The sequence below is a fragment of the Aethalodelphis obliquidens genome, unplaced genomic scaffold, assembly GCF_003676395.1.
Source record: "Aethalodelphis obliquidens isolate GAN/ISIS:26980383/991018 unplaced genomic scaffold, ASM367639v1 scaffold53, whole genome shotgun sequence".
NCBI classification, from domain to species: domain Eukaryota; kingdom Metazoa; phylum Chordata; class Mammalia; order Artiodactyla; family Delphinidae; genus Aethalodelphis; species Aethalodelphis obliquidens.
The window spans coordinates 13,446,716-13,468,420 of record NW_020837997.1 but is presented as its reverse complement, the minus strand read 5'-3'; the positions used below and the strand labels follow the sequence as shown (position 1 = coordinate 13,468,420).

The window sequence follows — 21,705 nt, the reverse complement described above, 5'->3', positions numbered from 1 at the left end:
GCGGGGGGGCAGTGGTACAGGCACGGGGACCAGGAGTTGGGGGTCGCTGGGGGACCATCTTAGGGTGCCCTCCACCCAGCCAAAGGTCACTCAGTGGTGAGTAAGGTGGACGGCCCAACAGGAACAGGGTTGATTTTGCTTGAATGAGAGATATTATTATTGCCAAGTCACAGGAGTGTATTTCTTCGGTATAAGGTTTTTGCTTTGTCTCTGAAAATGATTTCTGAGGATGCATCCAGAAATGTCATGAGATGGCATATTGCTTGGAAATAGTTTCTCAAAGTGGCTGTTTGAAGAGAAGGGTGCCTACTTAGTTCTTTCATGGTGGTTAATCACCCAGCTACTTGCCTTGGATCACCTCATGTGTTAATGGAGAATTAGAGACCAGCCTTTGCTTGTTTCAAGGGTGACTTAGGATGGGATGAGAGGGAGGGAGGCATGCTTGGAGTACTCTTGGATTTGGAGTCCTTCAGGTATGGGTTGCATCCAGGCTGTGCCACTCAGCAGCTCTGTGACTTTGGTAAGTCACTTAACTTCTCTGAACCTCCATCTTCCCATCAGCAAAATGGAGATGTAAGGGTGCCACATAGAAGAGAGCCATTAGTGGGAAAACTAGTGAAATCTGAATAAACCGTGGAGCTTGGTTAATAGTAACATAGCAACGTTGATGTATGACAAATGCACCCTGGTTATGTGAGTTAACATTAGGGGAAGCTGGGTGAAGGATAAACAGGAGATACCTGTATTATCTTTGTAACTCTTCCACAAATCTAAAATCATTCCAAAGTAAAAAATTTATTAAAAAAAAAAAAAGAAGACTCTACTTTTCACCTTTAAAATGGTGACTATTTTTTTTTCTTTTGGTCGCACCCGGTGGCATGCGGGATTTTAGTTCCCCAACCAGGGATCGAACCCGTGTCCCCTGCAATGGAAGCGGGGGTCCTAACCACTGGACCACCAGGGAATTCCCCTAAAATGGTGGCTATTAATAAAAGTAATACCCGTGTTGATGAGGGTGTGGACAGAAGGATAGTATAAGGTGGCATAATCTTTCTCAACAATAATTTAGTAGTGTGTTTCCGGGAACCTTAAAAATAAGTAACGGTCTCTGATCCCTCAATGCCGTCTCTAAAATATATATATTAAGAAATACATCAGTAATTAGAGATAATTACTCTAAAGTAATTAGAGTAAATAAATAACGCAGCAGCATTATTTATAAAGCAAAAAGTGGGAACAGTCTAAGTGGCCAATAGTAAGGAAATTAGTTCATCAATTATGATATATTAACTCAATGTTAATATATCATGGGCAGCCATGAAAAACTATGTCTTCAAAGAATACTTAGTGATGTGAGAAAATGCAGTGATAGAATGTTAAATAAAAATGGCAGAGGAAAAAGGGCCTAGTTGCTTTCCTTATAATTAAAAGCTAATTCCTGGGCCCAGAAGCTCAGCTGAAAGTTTCAAGTTTGCTTTTCTAGAAAGCCGTGGCCAATGCCCAGTAAATTATATACGGAGATGTTCTGTATGGTGCCTGTGTCTTGGGGCGCATAGGCTCCTAATGTGAATGACAGTAGACGGGGTTACCCGTGCATTGACTGCCTATGACAACACTGCCGTCTCTCGGAGTTAGATTTCCGGAGCCGAAATCCACACGGACTTCATCTCCACAGAGCAGTCTTTAAAGTACAAGTTGGGGGGCTTCCCCGACGGACCAGTGGTGAAGACTCCACGCTTCGATCCCCGGTTGGGGAACTAAGATCCTGCATACCGGGCGCGACGCAGCCCAAATTGGGAACTTTTACGATTAAAAACAACAACAACAGCCCTCCCAGCTTCTCAGGACACTTGGAGGAGCTGAGGTCATCGGGCCACTTCCCACGTGGTGGCAGCTGGGCCGGGAGCAGCGCCCCCTGCCAACAAGCCAGGTGTCGTGTCTCCAGGGAGCCACATCGCCATCACCCGCCCGCCTGCCTCAAACTCGTGACCGTGGGTCGGGCACGGAGCTCAGCGCGCCGCCTCCTCGGGCCTCGAGGGGGAATGTTCCCGGGCGAGCTGCTTCCCAGCACACAGCCCTCCAGGAGACGTTGGGGAGTCAGGGGAGCGTGGCGGATGCCGAACCGGTTACCCGGGAGCACTTTCTGATCGGCGCGAAGGACGCGGTTCGGGGACCGGCATATGTGGGGGTCAGGAGAGCTAGGGCATGGGGTGAGGCTGGGAGAGCAGGAGGGAAGGCCAAAGAGGTGGTGCTGTGGGCTGAACTGTGTTCCCCCCAAAAGATATGTTCCAGTCCTAACCCCTGGTACCTGGACATCAGGCCTCATTTGGAATTAGGGTCTCTGCAGATGTAACTAGTTAAAATGAGTCATGCTGGGGGACTTCCCTGGTGGTCCAGTGGTTAAGACTTCGCCTTCCAATGCAGGGGGCATGGGTTTGATCCCTGGTTGGGGAACTAAGACCCCGTAGGCTGGTGCAGCCAAAAAAAGAAAAAAAAAGTGTACTAAAAAAAAAGAAAGAGTTATACAGATTTCAGTGGGCCCTACATCCAAAGGATGGTGTCCCTACAAGAAGGCCACGTGAAGACTCAGACACACAGAGAAGAAGGCTGTGTATGACAGAGGCAGAGATTGGGCTGATGTGTCTACAGGTCAAGAACTTGAAGAATTCTTTCAGAATCACCAGCGGCCCCAAAAGCCGGGAGAGAGCAGGGAGCACTTCCTCGCAGCCTCCGAGGGAACCAGCCCTGTGGACACCTTGATCTCGGGCTTCTGGCCTCCGGCACTGGGAGAGGATACATTTCTGTGGTTTGAAGCCGCCCCGCCTGTGGTCATTTGCTGCGGCCAACCCCAGGAAATGAATACAGTTGGTGAGGGTCAGGTCATGAAGTAAACAAGGTTTGGAAAACCAAAACAGAACCCCTCAGCAAACCACATATTTGGAGCTTGTCAGGTGTGGAACATCTGGAGGTGCCTGGCGTGCTGCGGCCTGACTTTTGGTTTCACCTCATCTCTGCCTCCCCAGTTTGGTCTCTGAGTGACGGGTAGAGTCCAGCGCTTACTGCCAAGGAGTTACTTTCAACGGAGCAAGTGGTTTCCATATTTGCCACTGGGCCATGTCTGAGGACATCGGTGGTTGTCACGACCAGGGGCTCCTGGCATTGAGTGGGTGGGGCAGGAATACTGCTCCACACCCCACAGTGCCCAGGACGGCTCCACAGAGAATGATCTGGCCCCAGATGTCCACAGTGCCAAAGGGGAGAAATCCTGTGTTAGTTATTTGGAAAAACAATTGAGTTAGGTCCCTAGCTCTTACTAGACACCAGAATAAATCCCCGATGGTCAGATGGTGTAAGCCAGGGTCACCCCCACTGTCTTTGAGTCTCCTCCTCTCCCTCCCACTCAGGTGTGGATTTAAATGTGTGCAGCATTCCAGACCTCAGACGGCAGATGGTCTCGGGGCGCACAGCTTCCTGGGGGTCTGTGGGATCCCTAACCCAGGGGGTCTCACTGAGGGTGATTCTGCCCCCGGGGGACACTGGATGACATCTGGGGACGTCTCTGGTGGTCACGACTGGGGGTGCTCCTGGCATCGACAGGGTGGGGTCAGAGATGCTGCCCCACCCCAGAAAGTGACCGCAGTGCTGATGAGGAGAAAGCCTGGCCAAAGGTGACCTTCAGATGAAAGCGTATTCTGTGGGTCTCAGCACCGGGACCAGAGCTGCACCGAGGCAGCTGGGGCTCCGGGAAGATGAGCTGGGGCAGCTGTGCCCGTCCTCGCTCAGCACGTTCTACCCTCCAGAGGCTGCAGGGCTGAGCTTGCAGGGTCAGGGAGACGCGGTTCCCGCCAACACCAGAGCACAGAGCAGAAGCCTGGCTCTATCCCACGTGAGAGCGAGGTTGAGATGACAGCGCAGCCCACGCACCGCAGCCTCAAAGGCAGACAGGCTGGGGGGCTGCCAGCCGCTAATCACCCCGACAGTCCCGCACACCTACTGTGACACACGCTCCCTGGGGCCGGGCTGGGGTGGGGTTGGTAGTCGGGGAGTGGGCAGACCCCCCTCTGGCCGAGGAGCGGATAGATCGTGGGGCAAGCCTCCTTGGCCAGAGCCAGGCAGAACCAGCCCGAACTCCTTTCATTTCCAGGGAGGCTGCCTCTGCTGTCTTCATGCCTCCAACAGAACCTTCAGTGAACACTTAGTCTGAGAAGAGAACCCTGCGGGGCTTTGAGGCGGTGAGAGAGGATCTTCGTGCAGGGCCAGTAAACACTATGAAGGGCCAGGGGGTAAATATTTTCAGCTTTACGGGCCAGCTGGTCCTTTGTAGGAGCGAATGTCATAGCTGATGTGTAAGTGAATGGTTGTGGCCGTGTTTCAGCAAAACTGTATTTACAAACACAAGGGGCGGGCGGGATTTGGCCCACGCGCTGATAGATCAGCACTGCCCATCTCCTTCCGAGGCTTCCTCCCAACTTGGTGGCCGAAGACTGGCTTTATTGCCTCTCGGAGCCTCAGTTTCCCCATCTGGAGAGTGAGGATAATTACGCTCCTATGGACCCGTGTGTAGATTGTTAGCTCTTGTAGGTCAGTGGTTCTCATTTGGGATGTCCTGCCACAAGGGACACTGTCTGGGGACATCTGTGGTTGTCACGACTCGGGGTGATCCTGGCATCAAGGGGGTGGGGGCCAGGGAGGCTGCTCCGCACCCCGCAGCACCCAGGACGCCCCTGACAGGGAATGACCCGGCCTTGAATGTCTGCAAGGCCAAGAGGAAGAAACCCTGATGTAGATAAAAGCGTCCAATAAGTCAACTTGCAAAGACCAGGATGCCGAGTCGTATTAGCTGTCTGTCTGGCTTTCTTTGGACTACAGCTTCACCCTCATGTTCCAGAACTCTCCATCCATAAAACCGCTGCCCTCCCCCAGGCCCAGGCGCTGGCTGCGTACTCAGCAGGCCTCGCTCCAGCACCGCCTGGGCGCCATGGCCTTTCGAGTGGATGCGCCACGTGGCCCGGATCCGCCTGGGATGTTCCAGAAGATTCCTCATGTGAAGCAGCCCCTGTGCCAGGGTCCACCATGGCTGTCGCAGGAGCCACTCAGTCACCTGTCTTTTCTCCCCCTCCTCACTCCTTTCCTGGGAGCAAACTTCCCCTGCTGATTGGCATATCCTGTTCTTAGCGTCTTTTCTTTTCTGGGCTTTATATAACCCTGTCATTATTGCATGCTGTCACGGGGACTTAATATTCCTTCAATCACATTTCAAAGCCTTCTTGAACATAAGTAGCTAATTGTCATCACTCCCTTCTTTCCTTTTTCTTCTTAAATGAACTTTTCATTTCAGACTAGTTCTAGATTCACAGGAGAACTGGGAAGACAGTACAGAGAGTTCCCACATACCCCCCCCCCCCCCGCACCCCCCCCCCCCCCCCCCCCCGTTCTTAACATCTTACATCAAATCTGGTACATTTGTCCCAATTAAGAAACCAATACTGATATGTCATTATTAACTAAAATCCATACTTCATTTGGATTTCTTTAATTTTCCCCTGATGCCCCTTTTCTGCCCCAGGACACATGCAGGATCCCCAGGACACTGAGTTGTCACATCCTCTAGAGGTTTTCTCAGACTCTCTGTCCCCAGGAACCATTTCTCCTTCTAGGGAAGGATTACTTGGGGCCGTTACCGGTGGCGATTTTGCAGACGGTAAACTGCCCTGTCCAGAATGATAAGAAAATATTTTGCTCACCAAGTCGAGCTATTTTGGTTGCCTTTTGCAGCCAAGGTTGATAGAGAGGAGGTATTTGCTAACAGAAGTCGGCCCATGAATTTTTTTCAAGGTGATGGGGAAGCAACTGCCCCTTCTCTGAGTCTAAGAGAAATGACGCCTCTGTGCCTCTGTGGCGGTGAGGTTTCGTGTTGCAGATGGCCTGGGATGATCTTGCTGGGTGATGGTGAGGGGCACCGGGGTCCTTCTGGTTAGGACCCGGGATCTAGTTTCCCTCTGCAGCGGTGCCTCCGTGTGAGCACCGGTGCCATCTCCTCATAGACCATCGTCCAGTCTGGGGGTCGCAAGCTACAGCCTCTGGGCCGGATCCAAGCCACCTGGGTTTGTAAACGTTTGTCGGCACAGAGCCTCACCCACTGGTCGATGACTGGCCAAGTCCGGTAGTAGCGACAGTGGCCAAAAGTATTTGCCACTGGCCCTTCACAGAAACACTTTGCTGAGCCCTGGCCTTGTCAGCAAAGCAGTTAATAGATGTTCTGATGTTATGAAGAAGTCCTACTGATAAAGAAGTTATACGCTATTAACAATATACCAGCACTGATTTCTGCATTTTATAGATGTTCACTTATTTAATCTGAAAAAACCAACCTGCTCAGGTGTGGGGTGCTGATGTCATTGCCATGTCACAGATTTGGAAATTGAGGCACAGGCGGGCCTTAGTCAGTCATGAAGGTGGGTCTGAACGCCACCCATGCTGCCTCTCAGATGCAGGAATATCTGTCCCCACCCACCCCCTTCCGGGGGACTGAGTGAAGCTATTTTAATTTTGAGTGGAAAACGAAATCTGTGTGTACATGGTTTTGTTTTTTTTTCTGTCGGAAATTGGTCCTCTTCCCAAAGCAGTCGCCCGTTCCCCCATACGGTACAGCGCCAGGTGGCGGGGGGGTCTGATGATTGCTGCCTAACACAGTGGGGTGATCCTGTCCCCAGGGGAACAGTGGCAGAGGTCTGGGGACGTCTGTGGTTGTCACACTGGGGGTGCCCTGGGCCTCGAGTGGATGGGGGCAGGGATGCTGCTGTACCTCCACAGCACCCAGGACGGCCCCCCACAGAGGAGGACCCGCCCAGTGTCAGCAGGGCTGACAGGGGAGACCCTGTATTAATTATTTGGGAAAATACTGAGTCTGTTCCCTGCTCACATCAAGAAGCAGAATCAACCCCCAGGGGTCAGACGGTAAAAAGCAAGGAGACCCCACCTTGTGTTACATGGAGGAGGGTTGGGAGTCTCTAAGGCACCAGGACACAGAGCTGAGGGCAGCAGCCTCCTTCCCCCCTTTCTGCTGAGCCCCCAGAGACCTTTAGCCCCTGGGTCAAGCATGCCAGGACCTTTTGTCCCGTCTGATTGGGGTGTGCTGGCCCCTGATCTGTTCAGTCCCGTGGCTTTGGAGCAGCGTGTCTGCCCCGGGTGCCTCCCTGCGAGTCTCTCCCGGGGCTCAGGAGCTCAGGTGGCGAGGCTCAGGCTGCCATCCCCCACCCCCCAGGCTTCTCCTCCCACTTCATGCAATCAGAGCTCCTCAGGGTGACACATTTAGATGGTTGCTGTGGTGATGAGTGAAGGCTGGGGTGATAACTGCAGTGCGTGTCTATATTGAGCCTCCAGTGAGGCAAGGTGCGCCTGCCACACGCTGGTGGGATGTCGCTGTGGGAAGGGAAGGGGGCTCAGACCTCCCGGGCCCACCCACTCGGTTCTCAGAAGGGGCCTGGGCGGGGGGGGGATCTGCCTGTCGCCAGGTGCTGGGTCCCTGCCATTCCTGCCCGTGAGGGGCATGCCAGAGCAGAGGATCTCCACAGGGGGCAGTCTCGCCTCCCAGGGGACACTGGGTCACGCCTGGGGACATCTGTGCTCATCACAACTGGTGGAGGGGCTCCTGGCATGAGTGTGTGGGGACCAAGAATGCTGCTGCACACCCCACAGTGCCCAGGACGGCCCCCCACAGAACGACAGGCCCCCATGTCAGGAGGGCCGAGGGCAAGACCCTGCTTTAGAGAGAAGCAGATCAAGGCAGTGGATTTGTTCAGTCTCAGAACCAGCTGCTGGTATTTCTTGATGATCTGTGAGACCCCGAAGGCTTCCTTTTCTTGCCTCAGTTGTTCTACTGCTCTCCCCTCGTTGAATTTACTGTGTCCCGTTAGTCTCTTGTGTCCCCCCCAGATGATCAGGTCTATAGATGGGAAAACCAGAAAATGAAAAATCCAATGCTGTTAGTTGCTTGCCGTTAGAAAATCATACTGGTTGAAAAAAATATACATGGAGCTGTCTGGTGAATCAGCCCAGATGGCAGGTGTATCAGTCATCTCTTGCCGTGTAACAAATTACCCTAAAAACTTAGTTTAGACAACCAACATTCACTCTCTCACAGTTTGTATGGGTCCGGAACTTGGAAACAGCTTAACTTGGTGGTTCTGGCTCGGGGTCCCTCGGGAGTCTATAAAGCACACATCAGCCAGGGCTGCCTTATCTGAAGGCTCGACGGGGCCAGAGGAGCTGCTTCCAGGATGGCCCCTTACATGGCTCCTGTCCACATGGGCCCCCATGGTGCTGCTTGAGCCTCCTCACTACATGGTGGCCGGCTCCCTGAGAGCAGACAGAAGCCACACGTCTTTTTTTTTTTTTTTTTTTTTTACGTCTTTATTGGAGTATAATTGGTTTACAATGGTGTGTTAGTTTCTGCTTTGTAACAAAGTGAATCAGTTATATATATATACATATGTTCCCATATCTCTTCCCTCTTGCATCTCCCTGCCTCCCACCCTCCCTATCCCACCCCTCTAGGCGGTCACAGAGCACCAAGCTGATCTCCCTGTGCTATGCGGCTGCTTCCCATTAGCTATCTGCCTTACGTTTGGTAGTGTATAATAATGTCCATGCCACTCTGTCGCTTTGTCACAGGTTACCCTTCCCCCTCCCCATATCCTCAAATCCATCCTCTAGTAGGTCTGTGTCTTTATTCCCGTCTTACCCCTAGCACACATCTTTTATGACTGGTCTCAGAAGTGACCTGCTATCACGGCTGTCATGTGGAATTGGTCACGAAGACCCTGATACCAAGTGGGAGGAGACTGCAGGAAGGCCGTGAATCTCAGGAGGCTGGGAGCATTGGAGACGCTGCCACAGCAGGTGAACGTAGCTCTGGAAATCAGTCAGGATGGGAACATTAGTTGCCCAATGTCCCTAAAAAACTGAAGGAAATGAAAGGGCACACCACCTGCCACCACAGAGAGATGCTCTATGGAGTGACCGAGATTGTGATTTTATCAGGAATTAGGGGCACAGTCCATTCCCAGGGCAATCTGGGTGGAGTAGCAATTCCTGGAACCCTACTTGGGATGCCTTTTGTCCACTTATTTTAGCCACTTTCACCCTCCTCCCCGCAAAGCTTTGACGACAGCAACAGGGTGGGTGAAGAACAAGTTTGTATGGTCCCATCTCTGCGTTCCACGCAGTGTGGTGCAGAGGGGCCTCGCCGAAAGCTTCACGCCAGGAAGTGGAAGGGACTGACTCTCCCAGGCAGGGAGCGGTGATGGGAATGGGTGAGAGTCAGGCTGATGTGCGGAGTCTGTCCCGCGCAACGAGAGAAGGAAAGAGGTTGCCTGCTGCCCGGCGCGATCTTGTGGAAATCAGCTCAGCACTGGCCAGAATATGCTTTCCATCGGCCAAGTGAGATTTGGGAGTAATCCCAGGGCGTGATTCTATTAGGGCCCTTGTCTGATCCGCTTGTGGGGCTTCCATGGTCCCCGGGCCTGGGGATGGCTGCGGAGTAGGTTAATCCAGGCTGGAGTGGCCAGAAAATCTTGATCCTGTTGGTATGATCTTGTTATGATACTGGCAGGGGCTTTGGGGGAAACATAGAAAATCCATTTGGCCAGGATTGACCCAGCTTGTGTCTGGGTCCTGTTCACAACAGCCTGATGAATGGGCTGGTCAAGTGTGAGCGCAGAGCTGTCATCTGGGCTATGATGGGCTCCCTCCTCCCTTCCTCCTTTTCTTTCCTTCTCTCATCAGAGTTCCTGGTTCTTGGTATAACCCTCCTAATTCGTCCCTCTTCCAATAGGCCACTTTTTAGAGTACTTTTATTTTTTAAAAAATTTTTTGTTTATATATTTATTTATTTTATTTATTTTCAAAATTTTTGGCTGCGTTGGGTCTTCGTTGCTGCACGTGGGCTTTTTCTAGTTGCGGTGAGCAGGGCTACTCTTCGTTGCGGTGCACGGGCTTCTTGATGGAATGGCTTCTCTTGTTGTGGAACATGGGCTCTAGGCGGGCGCGCTTCAGTAGTTGTGGCTCGCGGGCTCTAGAGCGCAGGCTCAGTAGTTGTGGTGCACGGGCTTAGTTGCTCCGTGGCATGTGGGATCTTTCTGGGCCAGGGATCGAACCCTTGTCCCCTGCATTGGTAGGTGGATTCTTAACCACTGCGCCACCAGGGAAGTCCTGGGGACCTGCTTTTAAATGCAATGTTCTAGGGCTAGATGCACTCACATCGTTGGGTGTTACAGTGTGCAGTAGGCAGAATGATGGACCCCCAAAGACATCCGTGTCCCGATCTCCAGAACCTGTGAATGTGTCACCTTATGTGGTGAAGGGACTCTGCAGATGGGGATAAGTTAAGGCCCCTGAGACGGGGATGAACGTCTGGCCTCCAAGGCATTCACACCAGTGCGCCTCGCTGCGGCCGCATTGCGAAAGGTCCTGTGCTTTTCCATCCGGGTCCTGCTGAGATGCTTGAGGGTCCCCCCGCCACTCTGGGCTCAGCGAATCGGGAATTAAGAACCGCAGGTGGTTGGTCTCCAGCTCCTATTGCATTAGGTGCGAAGTGAAAAACAACAATTAAAAAAAGGAAAGCAAAAGCATTTTCCTGGAACACCCCACACGAGAGGTGGGGCTGCCACACCCATATGACCTTGGATGGGTGGAGGTCCCTGTCAGTGTCAGCCTCCTGGGTGTTCAAGCAGGAACCCACCCCGCATCGGGTGCAAACCTCTTCAAGTCAGAGAGCTCCGTCCGCTACGAAAACGGAGAGGGTTCCTGGTTCCTACCCTCCACTCCATCAAAATTGCCCGATGGGTCATTACCTGACCTTCCAAGACTAGGCAGGCCAGACCCATACACACAATAATAATTAGAAAATGCAGTAGTAATAATAAAATAATAATGAATTATTCCGATAAAACAAATAGAATAAGGAAAAAAATAAAATAATGAATAATTATGAAAGAAGATAAAAATAATTTTGGGGGGTGCATCAGTTTTGTGTTAATTAAGCACAGCTAATGAACGAATACTTATTTATTCATGTCGAGGCAATTTTCTTTGCCAGATCAGTGAACAGTTTGTAGATCACCAGGCTATACCATGGAATCTGTGCAGTGAACAGAAATCACACTTTTGTAAATATGTTCTTCACACATACCAAATACTACTGTTGTTCTTTTTTTAAAAAATTTTACTTATTAAACTATAGTTGATTTACAATATTGTGTTAGTTTCAGGTGTACAGCTTCAGATTCTTTTCCATTGTACTTTATTACAAGATACTGCATATAGTTCCCTGTGCTATACAGTCGGTCCTTGTGTATCTATTTTATATGTAGTAGTATCTGCTAATTCCATACTGCTAAGTTATCCCTCCACCACCCCCCATCCCCTTTGGTAACCATAAGTTTGTTTCTGTCTGTGAGTCTGTTTCTGTTTTGTAAATATGTTCATTTGTATCATATTTTATGTAAGTGATATCATATAATATTAGTCTTTATCTGACTTACTTCACTTAGTATGATAATCTCTAGTTGCATCCATGTTGCTGCAAATGGCATTATTTCTTTCTTATTTTTTAAATATTTATGTATTTATTTTTGCCTGCACCGGGTCTTAGTTGTGGCGTGCAGGCTTCTTTCTAGTTGTGCTCTGCAGGCTCCAGAGTGCGTGGGCTCTGTAGTTGTGGCACACGGGCTTAATTGCCCCATGGCCTGTGGGATCTTAGTTCCCAGACAAGGGATCAAACCTGCGTCCCCTGCATTGGAAGGCGGATGCTTAACCACTGGACCACCAGGGAAGTCCCTCATTCTTTTTTATGGCTGAATAGTATTCCATTGTATATATACACCGCATCTTCTTTATCCATTCATCTGTTGATGGACATTTAGGTTGTTTCCATGTTTTGGCTACTGTGTATAGTGCTGCTATGAACATTTTTAAATAATAAAAATAATACATAATGAAAGAAGGTAAAAATAATTTTTAAATAATAAAATGAGATAAGAATTAAAAATAAGTCATAAACATAAAATAATAAAATAAAGATTTTAAACAAAGAAATAATTAACTAAAAGCAATACTATGATGTTTGAGTACCTGGCCGAGAAGGGGCGAGAAGGAGAAATGGAGCAGCCACTTTGGAGAACAGTCCAGCAGTTCCTCAGAAAGTCCAGTGTGGACTTGCCAAATGACGCCGAGGTTCCACTGCTGGGATTGTGCCCGGAGAACGGGAAGCTCGCGTCCATCCACACAGAGATTAGCGGGAGAGACGTGCTGCAGTGGCCCCTTCCTGGCTGTGAGGTCTCCCGAGCTCCGGGGCGGCCACATGGCCGGTGGTGGTGGTGGTCCCGCCTGGCACCTGATGTGCTGCTCCCGTGACCCAACGCGACAGCGCTAGGGCGGTGTGCGCACACCAGGCCCCGGGCGGCGACCGCCAGCTTTCCTCATTGCCATCCCTCCTTCATCTGACCTTTCTTTTTTTTGTTGTTTGTTTTTTTGTTTTTGTTTTGTTTTGTTGCGGTACGCGGGCCTCTCACTGCTGTGGCCTCTCCCGTTGCGGAGCACAGGCTCCGGACGCGCAGGCTCAGCGGCCATGGCTCACGGGCCCAGCCGCTCCGCGGCATGTGGGATCCTCCCGGACCGGGGCACGAACCCGCGTCCCCTGCATCGGCAGGCGGACTCAACCACTGCGCCACCAGGGAAGCCCCTGACCTTTCTTGCAGAGTGGCCCGGAGGCTCTAGATTTTCCTAAAATGAGGCTCCAGAGAGAGCTCAGTTCAAGAAAAGGGAGGTGCCTAAATGCACTGTGGGATCTGGATGGGATTCTGGGACCGGAGAAGGACATTTGTGGAGAAACCAGTGACATCTGGATAAAGTGTGGAGTTGGTAGTAGTGTACCAATGTTGGCTTCTTGGTGGTGACAAACGCATACCGTGGTGATGGACATCAGAGGTTGGCAAATGAGCCTGGGGGTCAAATCCAGCCTACATTTGCCTGTTTTTAAAATTGTATTAATTAGCTATTTAAATTATAATTAATTAATTTTTATTCTGTAAAATATACATAATATAAAATTTACCATCTTCACCATTTTTAAGTGTGCAGCTCAGTGGCACTAAGCACATTCACACTGTCATGCAGCCATCCCCACCATCGTCTCCAGAACTTTCTCATCTTCCCAAACTGAAGCTCTGTCCCCATGAAACACTGACTCCCCAGCCCCTGGTCCCCACCATCTACTTCCTTTCTCTATGGATGTGACTCTAGGGACCTCAGGTGAGTGGAATCAGACAGCATTTGTCCTTCTGTGTCTGGCTTCTCTCACTGAGCATGATGTCCTCAAGGTTCATCCGTGTTGTAGCAGGTGTCAGAATCTCCTTCCTTTACAAGGCTGAATAATATTCCACTGTATGGATGCAGCATACTGTTTATCCTTGGCCTATTTTTATACAGCTTAGGAGCTAAGTGCCTTTTCCATTTTTAAAGGGTTGAAACGAACAAACAGGAATATGCAGCAGAGAGCCTGGAGCTGACAAATCCTGAATAGTGAACATCTGGTCCTTTGTGGAAAGGTTGGCCGACCTCTGCTCTAAGGTGTTAACATGAGGGAAGCCGAGTGGGGGTGTTTGGGAACGCTCTGTACTAGCTTCGCAACTTTTCTCTAAATCCACAATTATTCCAAAATGAAAGATTTTTAAAAGGAAAGTTTGGGGAATGAGGGAGGTCCTTTTTTAAAAAAAATATTTATTTATTTGGTTGCACCAGGTCTTAATTGCGGCAGGCAGGCTCCTTAGTTGCAGGGAAGTCCTTCTGGAGCAAGACGTGAAATGCCGGAGTCGTGCCTCAAAACCACCTAGGACTTTGCCTTGAAGCTGCGTGTGCCTTCTCGTTTCTCTCTTTATTACGAGCGTTATTATTTTGTAACTTTGAAGATGATGATTAATCAGTTAGTGTGACACTGCTTCATGTTTGGGACCTCCCCGCTGGAGGATTCCAGGACATGAGATGCACCACCGTGGTTTTTGCAGTGTTTCTCTCTGCTCAGAAACTTTAGGGTTTCTCTGTTCCTGGCCTGCAGAGCCCTCTGGAATCTAACTCTGGTTCAGGGATTGTCAAACTAATTCTGTAAAGTCCCGAGTGTGTATATTTGGCTTTGCAGGCCTCGTACTCTCTGTGGCAACTACCCAATTCTGCAGTTGTAGCGTAGAAACAGGCTCAGACGATCCAGAAATGAAGAGGAGTGGCTGTGTGCCAATAAAACTTTATTTACAGAAGCAAGCAGTGGGCTGGATTTGGCCCATGGGCCAGAGCTTGGCAATCCCTGCTCTTGTTTATCATTTCACCTTTATCTAATATTTCTCAGCTGCCTGTCCAGTATTGGGAAATGATTAGGAATTCATGCCTGCGGTCTGTCCAACCTGCCTTTAAGGCCTGGCTGTGCTCACACGTGACCTTGAGCAACTTACTTTCTTCCTCTGTGACTCCATTTCTTCCTTCATAAGAAGTGAATTATAGGGGCTTCCCTGGTGGCGCAGTGGTTGAGAGTCCGCCTGCTGATGCAGGGGACACGGGTTCGTGCCCCGGTCCGGGAAGATCCCACATGCCGCGGAGCGGCTGGGCCCGTGAGCCATGGCCGCTGAGCCTGCGCGTCCGGAGCCTGTGTTCTGCAACGGGAGAGGCCACAGCAGTGAGAGGCCCGCATACCGCAAAAAAAAAAAAAAAAAAAAGTGAATTATAATATTTGTTAGGATATTTAAATGAGCATATACATATATATATATATAAATGAGTGGGTATATATATATATGTGTGTGTGTGTGTATATATATATATAAAACTCAGCACAGAGACTGGCATGTATGTGTTCAGAAACTATTATTCTACTGTATGATTTATTTAAATAGTCTCCTATTGTATTAGTTAGCTAGTGCTGTGTAACAAATCACTACAAACTTAGTGACAAAACACTTTTATTATCTCACAGTTTCTGTGGGTCAGGAATCTGGGTTTGGTTTAGCTGGGTCCTCTGTTCAGGGCCTCTCCCTCACTGGTTACAGTCAAGGTGTCGGCTGGGGCTGGGGTCTCATACAAAGGCTCAACTGGAGAAGTTGCTGCTTCCAAGTTCATATGGTTGTAGGCAGGATTCAGCTCCTGTGGAGCCTTGGTTCTGGAGGTCACCCTCAGTCCCCTGCCACGTGGGCCTCTCCGACACAGCCAATGGCTTCACCAGAGCATGCACACTGAGAAGGTGACAATCTGCTAGCAAGATGGAGGTTGATGGCCAAAAGGCACGTGAAAAGATGCTCAAAGTTGCTAAATATTAGAGAAATGCAAATCAAGGCTACAATGAGGAATCACCTCACACCAGTCAGAATGGCCATCATCAAAAAATCTGCAAACAGGGCTTCCTGGTGGCGCAGTGGTTGAGATTCCGCCTGCCAATGCAGGGGACGCAGGTTCGTGCCCCGGTCCGGGAGGATCCCACATGCTGCGGAGCGGCCGGGCCTGTGGGCCATGGCCGCTGGGCCTGTGCATCTGGAGCCTGTGCTGCGCAGCGGGAGAGGTCACAACAGTGAGAGGCCCGCATACCGCAAAAAAATAAATAAATAAATCTGCAAACAATAAATACTGGAGGGGGTGTGGAGAAAAGGGAACCCTCCTACACTGTTGGTGGGAATGTAAGTTGGTGCAGCCACTATGGAGAACAGTATGGAAGTTCCTTTAACAACTAAAAATAGCGTTACCATATGATCCAGCAATCCCACTTCTGGGCATATATCCAGAGAAAACCATTATTCAAAAAGACAGATGCACCCCAGTGTTCACAGCGGCACTATTTACAGTAGCCAAGACATGGAAGCAACCTAAATGTCCGTGGACAGAGGAATTGAGAAAGAGGTTGTGGTACATACACACAATGGAGTATTACTCAGTCATAAAAAACAGTGAAATAATGCAACATGTAACAACATGGATGAACCTAGAGATTATCATACTAAGTGAAATAAGCCAGACAGAGACAAATATCATGTGATATCACTTATGTGTGGAATCTAAGAAAAAAGGATGCAGATGAACTTATTTCCAAAACTTAGGGTTACCAAAGAGGAAAGGTGGGTGGGGGAAAGGGTAAATTAGGAGGTTGGGATTGACATATACATATACTACTTACTATGCATAAAATAAATAACCAACAAGGACCTACTGTATAGCACAGGGAACTCAATATTTTGTAATAACCTCTAAGGGGAAAGAATCTGAAAAAGAATATATATATGTCTGTGTGTATGTATAACTGAATCACAGTATGTGTGTACTATGCTGTGTACCTGAAACTAACATGATATTGTGAATCAAGTATACTTCAATTAAAGCAAAAAGAGTTACAAAACAATGCAGGTCACAGCCTCATGGAACTTGATGACAGGAGTGGGCCTCGCCTAACACCACCCAGCTGTGTGGGGCTGGCCCGCTCACCCCAGATCCATAGGGCTCTCCGGCCTGTGCCCTTGGCACCGACTGGATTGTGCAGAATCCCGAGAACTAGCGAGCACCTCCTGTGGGCCGGCGGTGACAGCAGTGTGCGCTGCCGTGGTGAGCAGAGCACACGCTCTTCCTGCAGTCTGGGATCTCGCCTCTCTCGGGGGAGACTCAGCTTTGAACCATGTGATGCTGGTGGGCACCAGGTGTCTTCAGGGGGGATGACAGTGTCCCGGGATTAGTGTGATGATGCCACAACCCTGTGAATCTCCTAAAAGACACTGAACCGGACACTATTTATTTATAAATTTATTTATTTTTGGCTGCATTGGGTCTTCGTTGCTGCGCACAGGCTTTCTCTAGTTGGGGCGAGCGGGGGCTACCCTTCGTTGTGGTGCGCGGGCTTCTCATTGCGGTGGCTTCTCTTGTTGCAAAGCACGGGCTCTAGGTAGTGTGACTCGCAGGCTCTAGAGCGCAGGCTCAGTAGCTGTGGCACACAGGCTTAGTTGCTCCGCAGCATGTGGGATCTTCCCGGACCAGGGCTCGAACCCGTGTCCCCTGCATTGGCAGGCGGATTCTTAACCACTGCGCCATTGGGGAAGCCCGAACTGGACGCTTTAAAAGGGTGAATTTTATAGTAGGTGAATTCTGTCTCAATTTTTAAAAAAGGAAAAGAAAAGGAAAGAGCGTGGATGAGGTGGGGCTCACAGGTCATAAGAAGTGCTGCCCAGGGGCTTCCCTGGCGGTCCAGGGGTTAGGACTCTGTACTTCCACTGCCGGGGGCGCAGGTTCGATCCACGGTTGGGGAACTAAGATTTTGCAAACCTAGCAGCACAGCCAAAAAAAAAAAAAAAGAAAAACAGTCCTGCCCATGACAAGAGTGGGCGAATGTCCTATCCATGCAGGCCTCTGATCACCACCCTTCTAAGTTCTGTCTGCTTCCCTCCAGTGATTTATTTCTCCCTCACAGCCCTGGGCACCTTGCACCTGGCGTTTTCGTTGTCTGTGTCTGAGATTTACCGACCCTGCCTCGTCGGCAGTTCTGAGGGCAGGGTGTGTGGGGGGTCAGCAGGCCCCGGCTTCATGCAACCCTGTCTGCACCCCAGGGCTCTGCTGTCACCGTCCTGAAATTTGTGATAGTTTTTGAACAAGGGGTCCCACATTCTCATTTTGCCGCCAGCTCTGCGGATTCTATAGCAGGTCCTCCTGATGGCCTCGATCCACTGCTGGCCGGCCCCTCACGGGGGGCTCGGGGTTCACCCTGATGGGAAAGTGAAATCCTAGCATCTTTGTCAATGAAGATCACAGGGACAGCCTGGCGCCAGCTGGTGCGCCTCGCAGCCTGCTGTCTGTGAGCCCCGGGGATGTGTTCCTGTGGGCACAAGTTTCGTCCTCGCCCTTCTCTGCTCCGGTCTAAGCCAGTCTGGACTGAGCACAGCCGGGGTGGAGGCTCTGTGGTGGTCACCTCACTGCCCAAGTCCAGCTCCAAGGACTAGAGGACAGCCGGCAGTGGGCATTAGAGGGCTGGGGCGTGGGGAGATTTGCAGATGGTAGATGTGAGGGCAGAGAGAGAGACACCATCTCAACAATGATTCATAAGCTGCCCATGTTCACAGCAGTGTGATTCACAGTAGCCAGAAGTGGAAACAGCCCGAACGTCCATCAATGGACGGTGGATACACCCACTGTGCCCCTCCACACACGGGAGCATTACTCAGCCGTGAAAAGGAGTGAAGCCCCGACACTCGCTACCACGTGGATGGACCCCGAGAACACGATGCTCAGTGAGAGAAGCCAGACACAGAAGGACACACAGGGTGTGATTCCATTGATGGAATCTGGGAAACGTCCAGAACAGGCAGATCCACAGACACAGACAGTGGATTCATACTTGTCAGGGGCTGGGGAGGGGGATGGGGGTGACTGCTCATGAGGACGGGGCCTCCTCATGGGGTGATGAGAATGTTCAAAGATTGATTGCGGTGATGGTCACACAACTTTGTGAATGTACAGAAAGACCAGTGAATTGTCCACTTTATGCAAATTGTGTGGCATGAGAATTATATCTCAATAAGACAAAAAAAAAAGGTGCCTGGTTTATCAGTCACCATCTCCAGGTTTGGCTAATGTCCCCTAGTTGCATAAGGAGTTGCCATTGGGGGAATGGGTGAAGGGTGCCCGGGACCCCTCTGTACTAGTTTCCAACTTGTCGTGAGTCTTTCATTGATTCAAAAAACAAAAAGTTGAAGGATCGGAGGCATAGATGGTCCCTGCAACGTTGAGGCGAGTCTCGGCCTCCAGGTCTGTGGGCATGTTGCTCTGGCCCTCGCATCTCTCATCCCTGCGGTCCACTGCTGCCTGGCCCTCCGCGCTCTCCAGGGCGCCCCTCTGGCCTCAGTGGCCAGAGCAGTTCCAATCCTAGGCGGCGGGCCCGGTAGAGCAGATCCTGCTGCTGGAGGAGATTCTAGCCACTCCAAGAGCCCAGAGGGCGTTCCTGAGGCCACAGCGCCACCTGCAGGTGACGGTGGGAATGTCGGTTCTCCATCCTGGCCTTTGATTGGCAACAAATTAGCCTCAACTCAGAGAAAGGGAACCAGCATTTAAATTTTTATTTTTTAATCATTTTTAAAATTTTATTTATTTTTGGCTGTGTTGGGTCTTCGTTGCTGCACGCGGGCTTTCTCTAGTTGCAGCGAGCGGGGGCTACTCTTCATTGCGGTGGCATCTCTTGTTGTGGAGCATGGGCTCTAGGCATGCAGGCTTCAGCAGTTGTGGCATGTGGGCTCAGTAATTGTGGCTCGCAGACTCTAGAGCGCAGGCTCAGTACTTGTGGTGCATGGGCTTAGCTGCTTTGCGGCATGTGGGATCTTCCGGACCAGGGATCGAACCTGTGTCCTTGCATTGGCAGACAGATTCTTATCCACTGTGCCACCAGGGAAGCCCGCTTTTTTCTTTTATCATTTTTAACTTTAAATTTTCATATTGGGGTATAGTTGATTTACAATGTTGTGTTTCAGGTGTACAGCAAAGTGGTTCAGTTATACATATACATATATCTATTCTTTTTCAGATTCTTTTCCCATGTAGGTTATTACAGAGTATTAAGTAGAGTTCCCTGTGCTATACAGTAAGTCCTTGTTGGTTATCTATTTTATATATAGTACTGTGTGTATGTTAATCCCAACCTCCTAATTTATCCCTCCTCCCCACCTTTCCCCTTTGTTAAACAAACCGAAAGTTTGTTTTCGAAATCTGAGTCTCTTTCTGTTTTGTAAATAAGTTCATTTGTGCCATATTTTAGATTCCACATATAAGTGACATCATATGGTATTTTTCTCTTTCTGACTTACTTCACTTAGTATAATAATCTCTAGATCCATGCATGTTGCTGCAGATGGTATAACTTTGTTCTTTTTTATGGCTGAGTAGTATTCTATTGTATATATGTACCACATCTTCTTTATCCATTTATCTGTCGATGGACATGTAGGTTGTTTCCATGTCTTGGCTAATGTAAATAGTGCTGCTGTGAATGTTGGGGTGCATGTATCTTTTCAAATTAGAGTTTTCTTCCGATAAATGCCCAGGAGTGGGATTCCTGGATCATATGACAACCCTATTTTTAATTGTTTGAGGAACCTCCACACTGTTCTCCATAGTGGTTGTACCAATTTACATTCCCACCAACAGTGCAAGAGGGTTCCCTAAATTTTTATATATATTTTTAAATTTATTTATTTATTTTTTGGCCATGCCGCGAAGAATGTGGGATCTTAGTTCCCCGACCAGAGATTGAACCCGTGCCCCCTGCATTGGAAGTGTGGAGCCCTAACCACCAGACTGCCAGGGAATTCTCTCCCTAAATTTTTTTTTTTTTTTTTTTTTTGCGGTACGCGGGCCTCTCACTGTTGTGGCCTCTCCCGTTTGCGGAGCACAGGCTCCGGACGCGCAGGCTCAGCGGCCATGGCTCACGGGCCCAGCCGCTCCGCGGCATGTGGGACCTTCCCGGACCGGGGCACGAACCCGTGTCCCCTGCATCGGCAGGCGGACTCTCAACCACTGCGCCACCAGGGAAGCCCCTCTCTCCCTAAATTTTTTAACTGAGTTTTTTTTTAAATAAACGTTTTAGAATAATTTTAGAATTTTAGAGGTGTTTCAATGAGAGTTCCTGTCTACCCATCACCTAATTTCTCCCAGTGGTCACGTCATTCATTAGCAGTGCGTTTGTGACAACCAAGAGGTGGACGTGGGTACATTTCTGTGACCTCAATCTACTCTTTATTCAGATTTCACTAGTTTTCCCTAATGTCTTTTTTCTGTCCCAGGACCCCCTCCAGGATCCCACCTTGCATTTAGTTGGTCATATGCCTTAGGCAAACCCTGGGGCACCCTCGGTCAGGGGGTTGGCTCAGCCCCCTCCCCTTCCTCCCAGGGGACCTTGGGGGTCAAATGATACAGGTGAACATCTTTCATAAACTATCAAAGGTCATGTGAACATCCAACCCTTTCATCCAATTCAGTTTTGGAACATGTGGAAACCTCATCAGGGATAACATTGTAAATCACTAGCAAATCTTTCTGGCAAATTGCCTTTGTTACATTTACCCTCTCTGCATTTTGAAGCATCCTATCTGTGCCGTCCTCAACCTCTGGCAGAGTAACCAGAAGGCCAGGCTCCCAGAGCAATTTTTTTGTTTGTTTTTGTTGTTTGTTTTTTTGTTTCTTGCGGTATGCGTGCCTCTCACTGTTGTGGCCTACTCCCGTTGCGGAGCACAGGCTCCGGACGCGCGGGCTCAGCGGCCATGGCTCACGGGCCCAGCCGCTCCGCGGCATGTGGGATCTTCCCGGACCGGGGCACGAACCCGTGTCCCCTGCATCGGCAGGCGGACTCTCAACCGCTGCGCCACCAGGGAGGCCCCCAGAGCAATTTTTATGTCTATTCACAAGCGCACGACTCTTCCATGTGGACACTGCTAACACCCACCCAGCATTTCAGCGCCAATCATGCTCAGCTAACGTGGTACGTTTTTCTTCCAGGGAGCGGACATTGGGTTCCTCGGCGCTGAAGACAGCCAGGCCTCCAGCACAGGTCAGTGTCCTGAAGTTTTTCTTTTCTCCACGTTCAGTGTTTGCGCAGGCCTTTGATTGGCGGTTCGGAGCCAGGATGAGTTAAGAGGTTGGGGTTTGCTG

At 49.9% G+C, this 21,705-nt stretch overlaps 1 protein-coding gene across 1 annotated transcript in view; it reads left to right on the top strand.

Moving 5' to 3' along the window:
* GNG7 (G protein subunit gamma 7) overlaps nt 1-21,705 on the top strand; it is a 154,524-nt gene that overhangs the window by 26,059 nt on the left and 106,760 nt on the right. Inside the window, exon 2 of the mRNA XM_027086008.1 lies at nt 21,553-21,604. The gene's annotated coding sequence lies outside the window, so the exon portion shown is untranslated. The remainder of the gene's footprint in view (nt 1-21,552; nt 21,605-21,705) is intronic.